Source organism: Lissotriton helveticus, chromosome 2_1, assembly GCF_964261635.1.
Source record: "Lissotriton helveticus chromosome 2_1, aLisHel1.1, whole genome shotgun sequence".
In the NCBI taxonomy this organism is placed as follows: Eukaryota; Metazoa; Chordata; class Amphibia; order Caudata; family Salamandridae; genus Lissotriton; species Lissotriton helveticus.
The window spans coordinates 1,220,301,516-1,220,322,738 of NC_136059.1; the positions used below are offsets into that span (position 1 = coordinate 1,220,301,516).

Sequence of the window (21,223 nt, forward strand, 5' to 3'; positions counted from 1 at the left end):
GTAGTGCAACTGGTGCTATGGAAAGCGCTCCGATACCCGATTCGGGGGAAGTTTGCGCTATACAAAACTCTGTAAAAAAACTAAAAACTAACAAACCATATTGCTCCCCAAAAACTTTGCATGCTTTATATCCTGCCCGGTCAGATACTTGCCCCCACTGCGCAGAAACCTGGCAGCAGACTTTATGCATATGGTGTGGTCTTGTGTGGTTTAATTTCCAAATTGGCAGGCGGTGCTAGAAAATCTGAACAGGGCTACTGGCTGGCACATGCAACTCGAATTGCGACAGGGGTTACTAGTTCTGATTCTCGCCCCATCCAACAAGTTACTTGGCAGGACGTTTGTCCTACTTGGCTTGTTATTAGCAAAATGCCAAATAGCTATAAAATGACTAGGTGTAGAGCCCCTAAGTATATGGAGTGGCTCAGGGACATCACTGAATGGGGAACGGCTGAGGAAATCCAGATAAAACATGTCTGTAAAGACAAAAAACTGGAAGATGGCTTGAGAGTTTGGGCAGCCATGCTGTCTGCTTTGAACCTCCTACAGTTATATATAACCTGGGAACCAGCTAGGTGTGAAAAAGGTTGAGTGCTGGGTCCTCTTAGGCAGTGTACTCAAATGTCAATGACAGACTTGTCTTTATAAAGCTATGATGCATTATATCATTCTATACTCTAGAAAGCTATGTGCAGGAGCAAGAGGGGCTGGGACGGTGCTTGGGGATTGTCTACAAGATCTTATTACAGTTTATGCACTAAATGTAAAGCAACCTTGCAGCTTATTAATATTGTCAATTGCATCCTAAGAAATTTTATTAAAGATCATTTATAAAAAAGGAAGACTTTTATTGCAGGGAAAGGTAATCAAGAAAGGAACTGAGAGAGATGTGCAAATGCAAAAAAAATGAATGTCAGTCAGTTTAAGCATATGCTAGTCATACCTAAAATACAATGGAATCTACAGAAATTGCTGATATCTTGGCTACTGTTTCTGTGTTTCAAATACGGGCTAAATGGAGAATTGCAAAGCTTGATTTAAAGATCTGAGTGGTATTCTCAATATCTACTTACAGGCTTTGTTTATCATTGTGCTGTCTTAATATGGAGTTGATGATTATTCTTTATCTCTAGCCATCACCTGTCAAAGTTGTTGATTAGATGAGAGGCACTGCTTAGCAATAGATAGATAGCTCAAGTGCATTAGGCCTCATGTGTCAGTCAGACCCTGCTCCTCACACACTTGCCTGGCTCCAGAGGGTCTAATTCTTTTTTAGGGCTAGCGCATGAGTCTTGCTTTGCGAGACACTGTTGTTAACAAAATGGCTGGGAGCCCGCCCATTGCTTACCATTTATTGTCTTGCGTGGCACTCTTCTTTACAGCCTCGTAATTTGTCAAGGCAGGCCTAAGATAATTTCTGTTTCTCTCTGTAGAACAGGGACCAATCACTGATTGATTCAACTTAATAAGTGCACATCCGCTGCTCCCGATGTGATTGAGTTTCTATTTTGTTTTTTTTAACTTTTAGTGCCCTGCAAACAGAAGGCATATGACCAGCAAAAATTTGCCCAGCAGGACAAACAAAACTGCACAGATTTATTTTCTATAGTTAACTTTCTTTTATTTTCCCAGGTTCTCTTTTCTCACATTGCTCTTGTGTGTTTTGTGTCTTTATTTGTGGGCTCAGTTCTCAAAAGATGAGGATTATGTTATGCAAAGAGACATTGTTTCTTCCTTATGTGTAAGTTTTAAAATGATGCTTTAATACATACATTTAATACATTTTCGAGCAGTTCACCCAAATTCAACCCACTCCATTAAGCCCCACTCCAATCCACACCAATTCACTTCACCTCACCCGATACCAATCTGACCCACTCAATCCAATTCACCCCACTCTAAACCACTCACCCCATCCAATCCACACCAATTCTCCCAACCCATCCCACTACAATCTGTCCCATTACATTCTGCCCCATTCGAAGCTAATGCAATCTGCCCCACTCTAATCCAAAACAATGTGCCCGACTCCAATCTGCTTCACTCCAGTCCAAAACAACCTGCCCACTCCAATCACCCCACTCCAATTTGCCACACTCCAATCCATATTGCAAAAAACACAGTTGATGGACAGAATGTAGAACAATGTCATACATTCACCCCAGTACAAGGATCTGGGCCTAAATCCATCGTTTTTTTGCACTCCACACCACCCTGGGTTAGACACTGGCTATATGCAAACCAGCTCTGACCCTGTGCCTCATGGGAACAGTCCAGTCCGAACTACCAAGCCATGTCTTTCCCAGACCGGAATCAAGCATCCAAAGACCGGTTTCTGGCTATTAGCCTTCATCAGCCTGGATAGCTTGACTCCAGTGGTGTGGAGAGCCTGGGACTCACGTCTGAGCATACCCAGCCCACTCGGGGTGCAAATTGAAAAAAACACAGTTGATGGACAGAATGTAGAACAATGTCATACATTCACCCCAGTACAAGGATCTGGGCCTAAATCCATCGTTTTTTTGCACTCCACACCACCCTGGGTTAGACACTGGCTATATGCAAATCAGCTCTGACCCTGTGCCTCATGGGAACAGTCCAGTCGGAACAACCAAGCCATGTCTTTCCCAGACCGGAATCAAGCATCCAAGGACCGGTTTCTGGCTATCAGCCTTCATCAGCCTGGATAGCTTGACTCCAGTGGTATGGAGAGCCTGGGACTCACGTCTGAGCATACCCAGCCCACTCGGGGTGCAAATTGAAAAAAACACAGTTGATGGACAGAATGTAGAACAATGTCATACATTCACCCCAGTACAAGGATCTGGGCCTAAATCCATCGTTTTTTTGCACGCCACACCACCCTGGGTTAGACACTGGCTATATGCAAATCAGCTCTGACCCTGTGCCTCATGGGAACAGTCCAGTCCGAACTACCAAGCCATGTCTTTCCCTGACCGGAATCAAGCATCCAAGGACCGGGCTGGACTGTTCCCATGAGGCACAGGGTCAGACTGATTTGCATATAGCCATGTCTGAACTGGGGTGGCAGAGTGGGCTAAAGAACGGTGATGGATTAAACCCAGATCTTTTGACTGGGTGTGAGTGTTTGATTGGTTCGGATGCTCCGTCTATCACCACCCCCTTTTGTAACGCTTTGGCCGCCATAAGTGTGGCAGGGTATGCTCAGACATGAGTCCCTTGCTCACTTTGCCACTGGATTCAAGCAAGCCAGGCTGAAGAAGGCTGTAATGCCAGAAACTGTTCCTGGGAAGCTTGTTTCCGGTCCAGGGAAGGCATGGCCTGGCAGTTCGGGCTGGACTGTTCCCATGAGGCACTGGGTCAGACTGATTTGCAGATAGCCATGTCTGAACTGCGGTGGCAGAGTGGGCTAAAGAACGGTGATGAATTAAACCCAGATCTTTTGACTGGGTGTGAGTGTTTGATTGGTTCGGATGCTCCGTCCATCACCACCCCCTTTTGTAACGCTTTGGCCGCCATAAGTGTGGCAGGGTATGCTCAGACGTGAGTCCCTTGCTCACTTTGCCACTGGATTCAAGCAAGCCGGGCTGAAGACGGCTGTAATGCCAGAAACCGGTCCTCGGAAGCTTGTTTATGGTCCAGGGAAGGCATGGCCTGGCAGTTCGGGCTGGACTGTTCCTAGGAGGCACAGGGTCAGACTGATTTACATATAGCCATGTATGAACTGGGGTGGCAGAGTGGGCTAAAGAACGGTGATGGATTAAACCCAGATCTTTTGACTGGGTGTGAGTGTTTGATTGGTTCGGATGCTCCGTCCATCACCAACCCCTTTTGTAACACTCCAATCAAAAACAGTCCGTCCAACACCAATCCATCCCACTCCAATCTGCCCCACCCCAATATACCTCACTCCAATAGACCCCACTCCAGTCTGCCCTACTCCTGTCTGCCCCACTCCAATCCAAACCAATCTGCCCACTCCAATCTGCCTCACTCAAATCCAAAGCAATCGGCCCCACTCCAATCCATCCCACTCCAATCTGCTCAACTACAATCCAAAACAATCTGCCCCACTCTATTCTGCTCCACTGCAATCTACTCCACTCTAATCTGCATACTACAATCTCCCCCACTCTTTGCATTTAAGCTCCAAGCACTCCAAAGTCAAATTCAAGCCTGTGCTGTACGTAGATTTCCAATGTCTTTTATTCAGACATTATATTTCATATTCCATATGACAGTTCCTTTGTACAAAATTCACAACCAAACATAACAGCTTCATGCCAACACGTGATTCGTCCGTTTTGTAAGACAAGACTTCATCAGGGCTTTATCATCACAATTTTTCACACAATTACTGTATAACTACACCTGACCTTAGATTACTGCAATTACTGTATAACTACACCTGAACTTAGATTACTGAAGAGTTCCTCAGCAATATTTTCCCTGTCTGCCAGATCCGAATTTCTTTAGATACAAACAATTATCACAGTTCAAAATCAATACCAGGAGGTGCCGCACAACCAAACAAAAATTGTTATAATGTTATTGGTGACTTGGGAAGTGGCGCACACACCAATATGGTCTCCAGTTGACCCAATACAAATACAAGTTTACATAGGGTGCTTGAGGAGGAGGTGGAGCCACCAAATCTTCCTGAATGGGAAAGTAGACAACAGTCTTTTCCTCACAATTTGTGTTTAAGCTCCAAGCACTCCAAAGTCAAATTCAACTCTTTGCTGTACATAGAGTTCATATGTCTTATATTCAGACATTATATTTCATATTCCATATGACAGTTCCTTTGTACAAAATTCACAACCAAACATAACAGCTTCATACAACAGAGGGCACAGGTAGATGTTGAACAAGATGGGGCTTATCGCAGATTCCTGCGGCACCCCATGGTGTACTGGGGACTTATTAGACACAAACGGCGGCATTGTCACCCCCTGTTGTCTCCCTGATAGATAGGATTGCAGCCACTGCAGGGCTCGTCCTTTGACTCCTAGGCCATTCAGTCTTTCTACCAGTATGGTATGGTTCACCGTGTCAAATGTGGCTGGCATATCTAGTAGCACCAGCACTGACCGGTCTCCATTGTCAGCCCGCATCCTTAAATTGTCCATAACGGTGACCAGGGCAGTCTCCGTGCTGTGGCCCGGACGGAAGCCAAATTGATCCCTATCTAATAGATGGTTGTCCTCTAAGTAGCCTGACAAAATCCTGCTAACTATTTTCTCCAAGATCTTAATTGAGTACGGTAGCACAGATATAGGTCTAAAATTAGCCGGGACTACAGGGTCCAGGGAGGGCTTTTTAAGTAAGGGGTGACTACTGCCTGTTTCCAGGCCTCTGGTACCACACCCGCTGCCAAGGATTGGTTACAGATTAATCGCAGCTAATGGAGAGTTTCCCGTCCGAATACCTTCCAGACTCTAGGCGGGAGGGGATCCCGGGGGGAGCCCGATGTAATACTTTGGGCTACATTAATAAAATGCTCTTCAGAAGGAGCCTGGAAAAATTCCAGAGCAGTGGCTACTCCAGGCCCTTCCTCTGCTCTCTCCGATGGATCACTCTTATTACTTATATTACCAGACCAAAGATTGCCCACAATTTTGGTGATTTTTTCCTCAAAGTGTGTGGCAATCTGGCTGGGACAAATCTCTGACAATTTTAAAAAGGGCTTTTGTGCTGTTTGGCGCACGCAGAATAGAGTTGGCGTAAAAGCCTGTCTTAGCCTTTACTATCGACTCCTTATATTTGGTCTGGGCTATTTTCAGCTCTGTTCTGTCCTTCTCCAGATATGCCCTTCTCCATCTTCTCTCTCCCTTCTTACAGGTCAATCGTAATACTCTCAGTTCTTCACTGTACCATGGGGTGGAGACTTTTTTCCTGTTTATAATCTTCTTGATAGGGATTATACCGTCCAGAGAGCTAACTTTGTAGTCACAATATGCCTGATAATTTTCATCAACAGATCTATCCGAAACGAAAAGATCGTGATTCTGGGAAGTCAGGCATATCTTATTTTTGACTAACTTAGTCCACTCTCTACCCTTTCTATAAGATGTTCCATGATTGTTATTATCCTCCCGCCGGGTTAATAATATATGAAAGTTGATTAAGGAGTGGTCCGACCAACTTTGAGGTACTATCCCCACTAACTTAGTCTCATCCTGGTCGGCAAATAGGAAATCTAGGATATGTCCTCCTAGGTGCGTGGGTTTATGAACCAGTTGGAAAAGATTGAGGTTTTCGCACGTTTGCTTTAGGTCTCTCAGAAGGTTGTCAAGGGTCCCATTTTCCCACAAATTGAAATCCCCTAATAGGATCATCCTAGAGTGGGTCAGGGTCAGATCGGTAATGGTGTCAAGTAATGTTTGATACTGCGTATCTGACCCAGGGGGCCTATAGCAGACCATTCCCGTTATCAGCCTCCCTTTGTTCTCTTGGAGTGAGAAACCCAGCAGTTTTATCCCGGTGACTGCCTCTATCTCGAAGGACGCAAAATCCCATGTTTCCTTATATAATACCCCAAGTCCTCCTCCTCTGCCCGTCCCCCTTGGTTTGTGGAACATTTTATAGCCCTCCGGACAAGCAAGGACTAGTTCCACCAGGCAACCTGGTCGAGTCCAAGTTCCTGTGAGAAATAGAGCATCCAAGTCCAGGTCCTCTACCATGTTGGAAACCTCCAGATAATGTTTAATCAGGGACCTACAGTTCATCAGTCCACAGTTTAACGAGTTTATACGTCCCCCCTTCTGGGCTAGATGTTGGATGTTCCCCTCCTTCTCCCTCTCACCAACACTGAGCAGCCACTCCCTAGAGTACTTGATCTTACCGTGGGGTTGGCTGATTCGGGCAGCATGGCTGGCGTTAGGCGCGACCAGAGCGCGGACGGGCGCAGGCGGGCTGAGGCGCACCACCGGCGTGCCCGCTGCGCGCTTGCATGGCCATATTTAAATAGGCCGGCACCCAACACTAGCGCGCAAGCCAAAATGGCGCTGCCAGACGAGTAGTTGGCCCCCTAGTCCCTCACCCAAGATGTCGCCCAAAGAGCAAGAGAATCTGAATTGCTCGCAAAGCAGCGGGCAGTGTATACAAAATTTTAAGGTGTGGGTATGCGGACCGAGTTCAGGTAATTTTAGTGCTAAATACGAGCTTTTAAAATCATTTCAATATTCCTAATACTTTAAAAACAAATTCACTCAAAATACAACCAGCGTTTTGGAGGACCTCCCTCTCCCCAATAAAGCTGTTAGCGCGCTGGAGTTATCAATCTAAGTAACTGCACGCTGGCCTAACCGCTCCTAAATAGGCCGGCACCCAACACTAGCGCGCAAGCCAAAATGGCGCTGCCAGACGAGTAATTGGCCCCCTAGTCCCTCACCCAAGATGGCGCCCAAAGAGCGAGAGAATCTGAATTGCTCGCAAAGCAGCGGGCGGTGTATACAAAATTTTAAGGTGTGGGTATGCGGACCGAGTTCAGGTAATTTTAGTGCTAAATACAAGCTTTTAAAATCGTTTCAATATTCCTAATACTTTAAAAACAAATTCACTCAAAATACAACAAGCGTTTTGGAGGACCTTCCTCTCCTCAATAAAGCTGTTAGCGCGCTGTAGTTACCAATCTAAATATCATATCCATAACCAGATAGTAGGCTGAATCTATAAGAAAATGCAATCACATTAAAATGTGTTCTTGGCATATATTATTATAGGATGTAGAACACTCATACATCAATGGTAGCATGATTTATCATCCAGTACCCTACGCATTCAAGGAAGATACCATGCCTGAATGTACTTCACAGTAGAAGCTCTTTATGAGGAAGATCTTTTTGTATTAGATGGGATCAAGAAAGAGCATTGGCTACACTTATTTAGTGATACATCACTGGAAATGGAATACAAGATTGTTACTTATATTTTAAATATGATTAACCTCCTGGGGGCCCTTAAAAGCAATTGTATGCTGTTTTTATACTATTTGCTAGGTGTTTACATAAATTATATTCCATGTGTTTTTGATGTGTGATGTTTTCTCAATAATCTTTGATCATGAAAAACCATATTATGTATAAAGTATATATTTTTTAAATCTGTGTTTTTTTATCATCGTGATGACAGAATAAAGACTATTGACTGACTGTGATAAAATGTCACTGATGAGGTTAAAAACTAATTAAGGATGCTCGGAATTATTATTATTCCTACAGCTAAAGATTAGGTCTATATGTTTCAGCCATCCACTATGCCCAGATAGTCAGTAGCATTCCTAAGGACCAAGGATATATACCACTGTACCTATCTAAATGATGAGCAGTTAATGAAGGGAAGAAGAATCAATTAGAATAAGATTATACTTGCAGTTAGAATATCAGTCGAGCAATTCCCTCTGAAGAGAATGCATGCCATAGGAGGAAATATCAACATCATATCTTGACAACTATATGACTATAGAGAGGTACCACTGTTCTCCATCTATGGGGCAAGTGTCCTTACACCTAGGGGCCGATTCCGATCTCGGTCGGAAGGGCACGGAATCGGGTTTGGCATTAGCTGACCCGATTCGGAGACTGAATTTCCGTCTGGTTCGTACACGGGTCCGGACGTCAAAGTACGATGCTAACAAGCGCAAAATCTCCGTCCGAATGGTTTCCAGGTCCGAACCGCTCCATACGTCTCAGCCGTAAGCTAACAGTGGTGCGCAATGGAGGCGAATTCCGACCGAGCCAGTACGATGCTCGATTCGGACAGCCGGATCGAGTCGGAGCGTCCGGCTTGCAATAGCTCCTGGAGTTGGGCTTTGGGGGTCCGCATCGCACCCCCTGTTACCCGCAGCCTTACGCCTCGGACACAGGGGGAGACCCATGGGTCTCCCCAACACAGGCATGTACGGTGCCAACGCGTACCCACTGTAGGGGGCGCACTTGTCCGCAACGTATCCATTCAGTCAATGGGAGCCCATGTATTCGTCGTACGATCGGCTCCCATTGACTTCTATGGGAGTCCGACCAAATCGAGTCCGACAGCATACGGCCGCATCGTACTCGCTCGGTGGGACTGCAGGAGTGCGGCTCGGTCGGAAAACACATCGGATCCGGCTCGGTCGGAGTGCTTTCCAACTGAGATCGGAATCGGCCCCTTAGGGATTAGGGAGTTAAGTAAAGTAAATCCATGTTTACCTGTATATACCTACTTTGACAATATCCTAGTAGTTGATATTTTTGTAGCATACAATTTTATCCAGAATATTCTTGTGCAACACAGTTACAGTAGGACATTAGGGAATGTATGTCCAGACTAGACCTAAACCATGCTTAACTGACCCAGTGTACAAACCGAATCAGGATTTCCTCTATTTACTCCACCACAATCACTTCTTTCATCCTTTGGCCCTTCATGAAATTGTTTAAACCACTAGTATGCTCTCTTTGAGCAAAATAACTCAGAATAATATTTTATCTGGTTGACCCTCTACTTAATCAATTGTAAGTGAAGTCAGACACCAAGGGCCCGATGTAGGTAGGCATTTACCGGTCGGTAATGGCCGAATTCGGCAGTTACCTACCGGTAAATGCCTTTTCCAATGTAGGGGGCATGTATTTACAGATTCGGTATTTTTACCGAATCTGTATTTACCGACTCGGTAAAATTACCGAATTGGAAAATACAGACTCGGTAAAAATACCGAATCTGTAAATGCAGATGTAGGTGGCGCTTTAAACAGTGCCACAGGCCCCTCAGAATTCGTTATTTACCATGTAATACTGTTGCATGGTAAATAACGAATTCAGGTGTACATGCACATCTGTGCATGTAGACCTATGCCATGTGACACACAGACATGCCCTTAGGGCATGTCTGTGTGCCACATGGCACACAAGCCTGACATTGGGGTGCTACAGGGTGTCAAAGTGACACCCCGTTCCCCCTGGCAGGATTCGGTATTTACCGATTCGGTAATTACCGAATTGGTATTTGCCATTGATTCCTATGGGCTTCAAGGCCCATAGGAATCAATGGCAAATACTGATTCGGTATTTACCGAATCTGTAAATACCGAATCATACAGATTCGGTAATTTAAAAAGAAAATTTACCTACATCTGCCTACTTCATATTTACCTACTCTTAAATACCGAATCGGTATGATTCGGTATTTAAGAGTAGGTAAATCGAAATTACCTACATCGGGCCCCAAATGCCTTAAATAAAGGCAACAGAAAATAGTATTATGTGCTACAATTATATTCCTGCTCATGTTAGATTTTTGCACTCCATTCAGGTTTAGGGCAAATGCCAGGTGGCAAAATTACTTCACAGAACACACAAACAGGTATTATTACAGCAAACGTACAAACGTAATCGAGTGGAAAATACACAAAATCAAGTAAGTAACCACCCATTACGCATCATTTTCTAAGGGAAAAGTGCTAATTTGTAAGTTAAAGTCCCAAACATGTGCTATTGCACTCTAGCCTTTCCTCCCTATCTAACTTCAAATGCTTAATGGAGGCTTAGGCAACATTTCGTTTTGGCAGTACAATGACTGCAATGATATTTATTGCAATCTCACAAGGTGCATTCATTTTCCTTTTCTGAAAACACTCAGCCTTCTGAAAGAATTTCAAAACAATGAATAAGAAATGTATATAACCCATTTGCAAATTCCTTTTGGGAAATATTGTCAGGTGTGTTTCCTGCTACCCTCTTCCCAGTTCCTTTACATTAAGAACCCTGGAAAAATATATGCCAGCTTTTCAACAAAAGTCATTATAAAACTCACTGTAGTTCTCTTCATATGCACTTGGATAATTGTAATTTGGAGGCTTGGAAATATTCAAGGACAGAATAGCAGGATGAATTTGTGGAACAGTCCTGATATCATTATCAATCCAGCAGACGGTTAAGATGTGAGGATCATGATGAAGCCCAGAGGATGGAAGAAAGAAGATATGGATTTGGAATAGGAAGAACTGCTGGATAATTTATGTGGCCATTTGCTCTGCATGGCCTAAACAAAGAGGGAGCTGATTGTTACATACTCCTTGGGACGGACATTGTTTCAATATTTCAGTATGTAAATTAGTTTGGAAATCACTCATGAAAGGGACATCACAAAGGATTTCTGGAACTGCTGTGCAGTTCGGCACAGTTCTTTTCAATCAAAATATTCAATGGACCTCTCTAACATTTAAGAAGATTGAATTTCCAGCTAACTCAGAAAAATATAAATTGGATATTCTACGAAGTGTGTCTTCTGTTCCCCAAAATTAACTATGCACCTTTCGCATAGTTATATAAGCAATTGGCCTTGGACTTTAACTAGGTATAACACTTGACACCGACCTGTAATCTCAAGCTTAAAAATCTTTTTACTAATTTGATTGCACTCTGAGACTAATGATGTCCCTCAGTTTGACTGGGGAATTGTGGCATACACCAAAGAACTGGAGAGTGTGGCCTCCGGGATGACCCTTGTATACAGGTAATGCACAAACCAGTCTGTCAGGAAATTCCAGTGACCTGGAAGATTTATATTTGACTTATATTGTTACCCTTGTCCAAATAATTGGCTTTCACATACACCATGAACTTCGAATACATGAGAATCAAAAGATCTGAGTCACCTAGTATCTTGGAAAAGATGACTGCGTGACTCAAAAATCACAAAGGTACCTCGCTTGATGTTCAATTCTGGAGTTACGTTTTTCACCACAAATCTACATTTATTACCTACAGGAGCTATTAAAGCAAGCATTTTGGAAACCTGAAGGTCCACCAATTCAACGAAAAGTACAAGGAAAGAAAACACTTTTATGTTTCAGACCTCTACTTCAAACCTGTGTTAGGACTCCAATATTTGCCAATGATTTTTGATAAATTCTAAATCTGTGTCTCGTTGGAGCTGCAATGTTAAGAGTCAGACAGATGAAAATTAATAGACATTAGATAGTTTTTTAAATTAAATTAACTTCAAGATGGAATTCTGACATTTCTCAATGTTACTTCTGAAAATAATTATGACAATCTGCGAAGTTAACTGCACACAATTTTCTGTACACTTATTTTGCTGTAATGACAGCAGAATATTTGAGAACTTGGGGCCAAATTTATGAACCCTTTTAATGGCTGTAAAGGTTTCTGATTTGCAGAATTAGACCGTTTGCAATTGCAAAATTGTCTTTTGTTATGTACAAAATTAAATTTAAATTCAGTAATACCAATTTAGTTTGGCGAATAAATACTGATTAGCGTATTTTAAAAGGGGTGTGTTTAGGCTTTCCCTCTCAAATATTGAATAGAATTGATATGTATTAATGTTTTGTGACCAAATTCTGGTAGCAAAACATTAATCTTTTACCACCTCCTATGAGGAGATAGGAAATACGTCCCAAATGGAAAGGAGTTCCTAAGGGAACCTTCCCCCTTTGTATGTGTTGACAAAAACAATTTTGAGAGTAGGCAGTGGTCTATTCGAACAGGCAGTGAGAGTAGGCAGTGGTCTATTCGAACAGGCAGTAGTCCCATTGATCAGTGTATACTCTCAAAAAATGAAACTAACACTTCCATTTTTATTTTAAACATGTCCCATTTTCCTTTAAGAAAAATGGGCGCAATTTAATAAAAGTTCTTTATTTAAAAGCAATCACAGTCATAGTGGTCTTGTGGTAAATAAATAAATAATACCCTATTTTTCGGATGAATGAATGAATAACGGATAGCTCAATAAATAAGAGTCAAGATTCGAGGTAGTAGGAGTTTCTGCAGGTTTATTACAGCATAAGGACAGGATCAGGACAACCTGCATAGGATGACCCAGCAGGACAACTGGGGCCCAGCAGCTGCTGGGGCTAGGTCTGGGATGAGCGCGCTAACTTTCAATAACAAAACATCAACTTATATACATAGCGCAAACACATAGCATTACATTGCAGTAGGCGTAACAGTGGGTGGAGTAGAAGGCGTGACACGTAACAGTCTCGAGAGATAACAGTAAAAAGAGGTGTAACTGGGAGTTTACTTAGACATGTGATGCAAACGTAACAGAATATGTCATGAATGGGCGGACACATAGGAGGGGGCTACCTAAGGAGCCGGGACCTCTAACCTAATGGTGCGCGAAAACTAGCAATGACGTGTTACTAGGAGAAGCTGGGGGCTTACGAACTCTGTTCTAGGAGCAGAGACTAGAGTCTAGAGGGTCGGAGCGACATGTACCTAACCCTATCTGGTATCTAATGTTTAGGGAACATGTTGATATAAACTAGAAGTCATGAGGGGAGAGGCTAACCTGATTCTAAGACTGGACCATGCATTATTCTACATGTAGTGCGTGAAGAATATTAAATGACTATTAAATACAGTATTTCTCTAACGTGGAGACGAGAAGGCTAGACAATGATGGAAACTATTGATGCAGTTCAGTAGCTTAGGAATGCAGAGGAGGAGGACTGAACTGATAGCAGGAACTATAACATACTTTTGGTAGACTCGGAGGCAGGGCCGGGCTGCACCGGGCACTGCGAGGCAGGAAGTAAGTGAAGGGTCAGGGATACAGGTGGGGGCTGTATCGCTCCTCAGCGAGGCTTTCAGGAGACAGGAGCTGAATCTGTGGTCCGGGCCCTTTTGAGGCCTAGAAACGGGGACTTTATAATTGAATAACGTGCACACTGAGAAACGTGGCAACATTACTTTACATAGGCCTGATATTCGTAGTATTCACGAGGACTAGAAACTAACATACTAGAGGTGGGCACAACTGTAATTGCGTCTTTAATCAGAAATGGGGAATAACATATGCATATTGATCATGCACACATAACATATGATGGATGAGGCGTAGGGACACAGAACATGGCAAAATTTACTTTTCCACATTCCCTCCTTGTCACTACGTTTCCATCAGGAAACATCAATATTCATGATACCGTCTATCATTTCATACAGTACCATTTGCTCGTCTCGAATTGTTTTGGCACGGGATTTAGAACAGGGCTTGGGACTGGGAATACAAGAGGTAGCACACATGCTGCATATCGCAGGGCCACATTGTATACAGAGGCAGCAGCTAAATATAATCGCTACTGCAATACCTAGAAAGGACAGGACTTTCCATCCCCATGCGGAAATTATATTCCAGAACCAACCGGACCATGTCCAGGTGCCTGGATCTTGGTGTAACAGATGGGCAATTTTATGGAGTCTGGTTATAGCTGAATAAACAGACGGCGCGTTATTTGGAATGAAAATGCAACAACTGGATCCGAGAATTCTACAGGCCCCGCCCCTATCGGCCAGTATGACGTCAAGGACGAGACGATTCTGTAAAACGACAATTCTCATAAAGGATTGTTCTTCAGTTAAGTTACCTAGAGCGGAGGCAGTCTCATCTACTACTGCTTCAAGGGTTCTTGTTAACCTACGGATTAGCTTACTATTTACAACTGTACCTAAATAAGGGAAAACTCCTTTATCTATATCAATGAACTGCTCTGCGGCGGTTTCAGTATAATCGACAATCGGGAGATTTCTCTTGTGTCTAGTGTGTACTAAGAAAGAATTCCTATGATAGTCAGGTGGGGCTAGAAAAACAGGTGGCAGTAGGAAAGCAATGTAACAGGTTCCCTCCCAATCGAGGGGCAGACGAACATATGCAGTTTGACCACAAACAAAATAAGAATGACGTGAAGCTTTAAAAATAGATTTCCTACTGTCACTATACTTGATAACAGTAGTACAATCACTATGTCCTACGTGTACAGAACCATAACTACGGACACATAATTCGCCTTTGACTGGTAGTACTGAAATAGCAGGTGAGTCTGGAGTAGTATCAGACTGAACATTCAGAACCATGAAATTCGATGAATAATTTCCTAAATTATATACTTCATTTTCTAGATCTAAACCTGTTCTGTGGGGGAAACCTTGCTTGTCTGGGTAACATGTACTGTTAAGAAAAGACATATCTGTTGAAGATGACGTTAACGTGGACCATGCTCCACACGAACCATTGTGTGAGAATGGATAAGGAAAGAGTGGCAGAACTCCCTTCGATGTCTGGAAAGGGGGGAGTCGACCACACACCCAACAATTAGTGGCATTGCTGGTCTGGTGTGAATAATGTAACATACGGATGAATGTGTTATTACGCATGGCGAGGCGGTATGAATATTCGTGAGGAGGCAGATCACTAAACGTGTGCTCTACTGTAGCATGAGCAGACATATTTACATGAGGAACTGGAAAACACAGATAGAAAGCATAACTGGTGCAGGAAATCATTATGCTAAGAAACAATATGAAACTTAGAAAAACGATGCATTTAAGTGAACTTTGACTGACTCTCTCACTATGGGGGTCTATTTTATACATGTCAGAAACAGTCTAACCGTTTCACCTAGGGGAGGACTTATACAATCAAACTGACTGACTTATTAGACCTGAGCTTTAACTTATACTCCTGTTGCGGAGTTTTCTCTAACAAGGGAGGGGTTGTAATAATGTCCGGTGCGGGACAGTCCTTTAAAACAATATTCTGGCAATCCTTCGAATCCTGGGAAATGTTCTTGGAAGTGTTTTTGAAGACTGATTTCGGTCCTTTGAAAAGTTTTACATGAGAAAGATGAACCCACCCCTTCCTGCCTTCCAACTTGACGGCAGTTCGGGTGGTCAAGAGGACCTGGCGTGGCTCCTTCCAACGTGGTTCCAGCGGACTTGATCTGTCAAAATTTCTGATCATCACCAAGGATCCTGGAACGATCTCGTGCGGTGCCACCTCGGTATTGTCTGGAAATGCGGCGGCAACCTGTGAACGACATGAGTTGAGGGCAGACATCAAGGAAGCTAGGTAATCTGTCAGCATATTACATGAAACATCGGTAATACTTCGGGGTCTAGGAGTACCCCACATATTAGGGGGGCGGCCGAAAACGACCTCATACGGGGACAGACCTGATCTGGAATGTGCGACCATACGCATGTAAAACAGAGCGACTGGCAAAGCTACTAACCAGTCCACACCCTTGTCTTTACAGACTTTTGCTATACGGATTTTCAGAGTCTGATTATGCCTTTCGACTAGTCCAGCTGCTTCTGGATGGCGTACACAATGGAACCTCCACTGGTACCCTAACAACAGGGAAACGTGTCTCATGAGTTCTGATGAGAATGGCTGGCCGTTGTCAGAATATACGACTCTAGGGAGTCCATATCTAGGGAAGAATTCACGAACCAACTGCTTGGCAGTGGTCGCGGCTGTGTAATCTGGGACTGGATATGCTTCTGTCCATCTGGACAAAGCGCATACAACTACAAGGACATACTTGAAACCTCGACATCGCTCCATTTGAATATAATCCATCTGGAGGACCTCAAAAGGGTGGTCAGGGGGCTGGAAACCACCTTGTTCCACCGGGACACTTTTACCTGGATTAAACTGACAACATATCATACAGGTGCGGACTTTCTGCTTGGCTGCAGCTCGTAAATGCTTGTTGAACCAAATGTTCTGGATACTGTCTAACATAGCTTTTTCTCCTAAATGTGCTGGACTATGTGCGGTATTGATGATGACTTGAACCATAGAATCGGGGAGAAACCATGTGGCTCTACCCTTCGTTAACCATCCTTGATCTGTCTGGACCCCTCCTTGTACAGACCATTTCTTGATTTCATCGGGAGTAGCATGTGACTGAATATCTATGACATCTTGAGTAGGGTCCTTAACTGTCATACATGTAGTCGGATCTGGAATATGTGTCTGATTAACTGGAATGTCTGGAGTCTGTGCTGTAAGCTTGGCTGTGCGGTCTGCTAAATCATTACCTTGGGAAATAATGTCAGTAACTTTCGTATGTGCTTTGCACTTCATGATAGCAATAGATGTCGGTAAATGTATGGCATCTAACAGAGCTTGAATAAGGAGACCATGCTGAATCTTGGTTCCATGAGAAGTCATAAAACCTCTCTCCTGCCAGAGCACTCCGAAGTCATGTACAACTCCGAATGCGTAACGTGAATCTGTGTAAACATTAACTTTCAGGTTCTTGGCGTGTATACAGGCTTGTGTCAGAGCGACTAGCTCTGCTGCTTGAGCGGACAGGGTATCAATACGGTGTGTTTCAATAACTTCAGTGTCAGTAGTCACTGCATACGCGGCGACTAGTTCTCCTGTACTAGTTCTCATACATGAACCGTCCACATAAAGTGTCAGGTCAGGATCCGGTAACGGAATATCTGTCAGGTCTTGTCTTGGCTTTGTCGTAATGTTAACTACTTCCATACAATCATGTGTGTCTGGATTTGAACTAACTGATGGTAACAGTGTAGCAGGATTCAGGACGTTGCAGCGTCTAATTTCTATGTGTGGCTGGAACAGTGTCAATTCATAACCTGTTAAACGTGCAATGGTCAAGTGCTGAGTTTGTGTTCGGTTTAAAAGAACTTCTACTGAATGTGGGACTTGTACTGTCAGGAAATGTCCTAAAACTATGGAATCACTTTGTCTGATAGCCAGTGCTGTGGCTGCAACTGACTTGAGGCACGCAGGCAACGCCTGGGCGACTGGATCTAATGTGCTCGAAAAATAAGCACAGGGCTTGTATTGACCTGCTTGATCTTGTGTAAGAACAGATAATGCTGTACCTTCGCGTTCTGTAACGAAAAGTGTAAAAGGCTTACTGTAGTTCGGTGTAGCTAGAACTGGAGCTTGACATAGGGCTTTCTTTAACTCATTGAAACTAAGTGTATGTTCAGATGTCCAAGGGAGAACAGTCGATACGGCTGCCTCCTGTGTCGTTAATTGTATCAGTGGCTTGGCTAGAAATGCATACTGGGGAATCCATTGTCTACAATAAGAAGTAAGGCCGATAAAGGCACGTACCTCCTTCTGGGTTGTGGGCTGGGGAAGACTCGCTATTAGCTGGATACGGTCGGGTGTCAACTGCCTACCCCTCTTGGACAGCAAGTGTCCTAAGTATACCACTTGCTGGACACAGAATTGAAGCTTCGAAGGTGACACCTTGTGCCCCATCTCGGCTAGGAAATACAGAACTGTAAGTGATGCTCGCTCGCAAGCACGTTCAGAACGGGCAGTGATCAGTAGATCATCGACATACTGGAGCAGGGCAGTGTCAGTTGGCATGTGAATGTTGTCTAGTTGTCTCTTGAGTGCTTGACTGTAAATACTAGGACTTTCTGTAAAACCTTGAGGAGCGCGTGTAAACATATAGCTCCTTCCATTTAAACAAAATCCGAAAAGAAACTGGCTGTCTGGATGAATTGGAACACTGAAAAATGCATTCTTGAGGTCAATAACAGTGAAAAACGTGGCTTCGGAATCAATGGCTGTTAACAGGGAAGAAATGTCTGGGACAACTGGGTACTGAGGAATAATACATTTATTAAGCTCTCGTAAATCAATCACTAATCGATATACTGGGGGTGCATTTGGATCAGTACGTTTCATGACTGGAATGATCGGAGAATTGCATACATTGGAGTCAGTTTCTACAACTACTCCCTGAGCCATGAGCTCGTCAATAATTTTGGATAAGGCTGCTACAGCCTCAGGTGGCAATCTGTACTGTCTGATTCGGGGTAACACTACACCTGGTTTTAGAGTCACACGATAGGGCGTGATTTGCATGTAACCTACATCAGTTGGACCTTGCGCCCATAAATGCTGCGGAACATTAGACAATCTGGAATCAAAATCTCGCAATACATAGTGACCCTTAAAGTCACGTAGGAACAGACGTATTCCCTCTGGGGAACAGCAAATAACTGCACCTAATTCTTTCAATGTCTTAATTCCTAATAGATTTTCTGGACATGACTTAGTAAGTAACAGATCAGTAGTACGGGACAATGGACCTACTTCTAGAGTAACTGGCTTTGATATCTCATTAACTATGGGTTTTCCTGAAAATCCAAGGGAAACATTTCTTGAGCCTGAGAGCGGAGCCCCTGGAACTTCGGCGTGACTAATTGTGGTCCTACTTGCCCCTGTATCGATCAAAAACTTTCTGTCTTTCCCTAATACTTGACTATGAACATAGGGACCTTCTTGGTCTACAGGTATCTCGATGAGAGGCAAGCCTACCTCCCTCTCTAGGCTGTTTCATGAATATGACTGGTACTCTGGATACTCGGACTGTGCATACTGGTACATCTGTGATGTAACGTGCTGTGTTGCAGCAATAGGCTGCGGTACTGTAACTGTCTGTTGTGCATTCTGTGACTGAGGAGTCTGTGAAACTTGTTCTTGTCTTGGCGGACGTGGTCTTTCTTTGGTTTTACCAGTAGCTATGTTGTGTTTCAGAACTGCACACTCGTTTATAAAATGACCTGGCTGTTTACAATAATTGCAGTTCCCTCTAACGGGAGCCGCAGGATGACTGGCTTGATTCGGACCCCTCTTCTGACTGTCTTGAGGAATAGATTGTGCAACTAGCACTTTCATTTTCGTGTCTTTCATACGTTTTCTTTCGTGTTCTTGCTCTTCTCTGATTCTATTCTGGTGATACTGGAGCATCTGGAGCATCTGGGACGGAGTATTGGCTTGCCAGGTGCTTTCGACTTTCAAAACTCGATTTTTAATTTGTGGACTTGAATTCTCGACTAATTTAGTAACAAAAAGGTGAGGGTATGACTCACTACTTGTCTTGAGACCACTATTAATACTAAAACATTTTTCGAATCTAGAATAAAAATCACTAATATCCTCATCTTGTTTCTGTTTACAGGCTGAGATTGCATCCCAGTCTTCTTTCCTAGTTGTCAATAATCTGGGTAAAACTTGAATCAGTAATTCTGGTAACTCTTTACATTTATCTCCAAGACCGGTACCTGGTACTCGTGCCTTGTCTTCAGCTTCTAGAGCTGTCCAATCGATCTTTTTCTCTCCCACCTCCCATTCTTTTTCCTTTAACTTTTCATACACCCCTGCGGGTAGCAGAACCTTTAACATTTTAATGACATCTGGGTAAGTGTATTCTCCCATACGGAGCATGTCTTTTAATTCTCTATGGAACCCCGCTGGATCTTTGTCATGACAGGGAATTAATTTCTTCATTTCAAGAAGTTCCATCTTTGAAATTGGAGTGTATACAAACACTCGTTGCATTTCGCCACCCGCCGCTTGGACTGGGTGGACTTCTCGTAACGGATGCTGTCTGTCTATGTAGAAGGGTTTACTTTCTGGGGGTGAGACATGAACAAAATGCGGGTTCAAGAACGTTCTATACTTGTGGCGTTGTTCTAGAATGACACTAATTAAATCGGTACCAAGACCTCTCCATCTACACTGGAGTAACTCGTTCAGGATATCGTGCAACGGACCTGGATCAGAATGTTGACCCTCATACAGAGTAATGAGGTACTGGATCATATACATACCCACCAGTCGTTGCTCGGCTGGGGGCAGTTTCAGAAACATTTGTGCCACTATTTCGTCTGGAAAAGTGGTAGAATCAGTAATCCATCGGACTGCTGATCGGGCTAGTTCTTGTTCATGCATGGTACTTAATTCACTGTAACCGATTCGTGATTTCAGAATGTGATCGGTAGCTTGAAATACTTGTTCTAGAGAACCTTGTTCTGGTGCTGGATGATGGAAAATAGACTTGGGTTCTAGGCGTAAATGGCGATCTGGAAATCTAGATTTTCCTACATACGCTATTCTGACGGGATTCTCGTCTTCCTCTTCAGGATCAGAGATACTTTCTTTCTCGCTTACTTGTGCTGCTTTACGCTGTTCGTGTAACCTTATTATTTCTTTACGAATTTTCTTGTACATACTTTCCATGGCACTAATGGTCTTGTGCTTACCCTCGGCTATATTATCACTCCACCTTGTCAGGATTCTCATTTCGGCGGGATCTTTAGACGGGTAATCTTGTTCCCTTATTAGACAATTAATCAGGAACTTTAATATCATGAGCTGAATCTCGGCTTTCCTTTGAGACATAATCTCGCCAATACTTTCTGGATCATCCCCTGTACGGATGAAACGATATATTCTGTCTAGATCTTCTTTCATATTCGGTAAGGTGACTAGATACTCGGTCACTCTCCTTACACGTAAGGAATATAAAACCATAGTATATTCGCCTGGAACTGGATCATAGACACATTCGTTAAGGGCTTGCCTGATTTCTGTAACAGACTTATTACTTTTAGGAGTACGCTGTGATGCTTGAGCATGTAATTCGAGTGCTGATAAA

General features: G+C 43.5%; 1 protein-coding gene and 1 long non-coding RNA gene across 3 annotated transcripts in view; both read right to left on the bottom strand.

Moving 5' to 3' along the window:
* ENPEP (glutamyl aminopeptidase) overlaps nucleotides 1-21,223 on the bottom strand; it is a 297,126-nt gene that overhangs the window by 16,964 nt on the left and 258,939 nt on the right. The window lies entirely within an intron of this gene.
* LOC144818564 (uncharacterized) lies at nucleotides 1,596-9,047 on the bottom strand. The gene is made up of 3 exons (XR_013607135.1): nucleotides 7,531-9,047; nucleotides 3,823-4,877; nucleotides 1,596-2,096 (listed from the first exon to the last, which is right to left on the bottom strand). It is a non-coding gene; the product is annotated as an uncharacterized LOC144818564 (long non-coding RNA).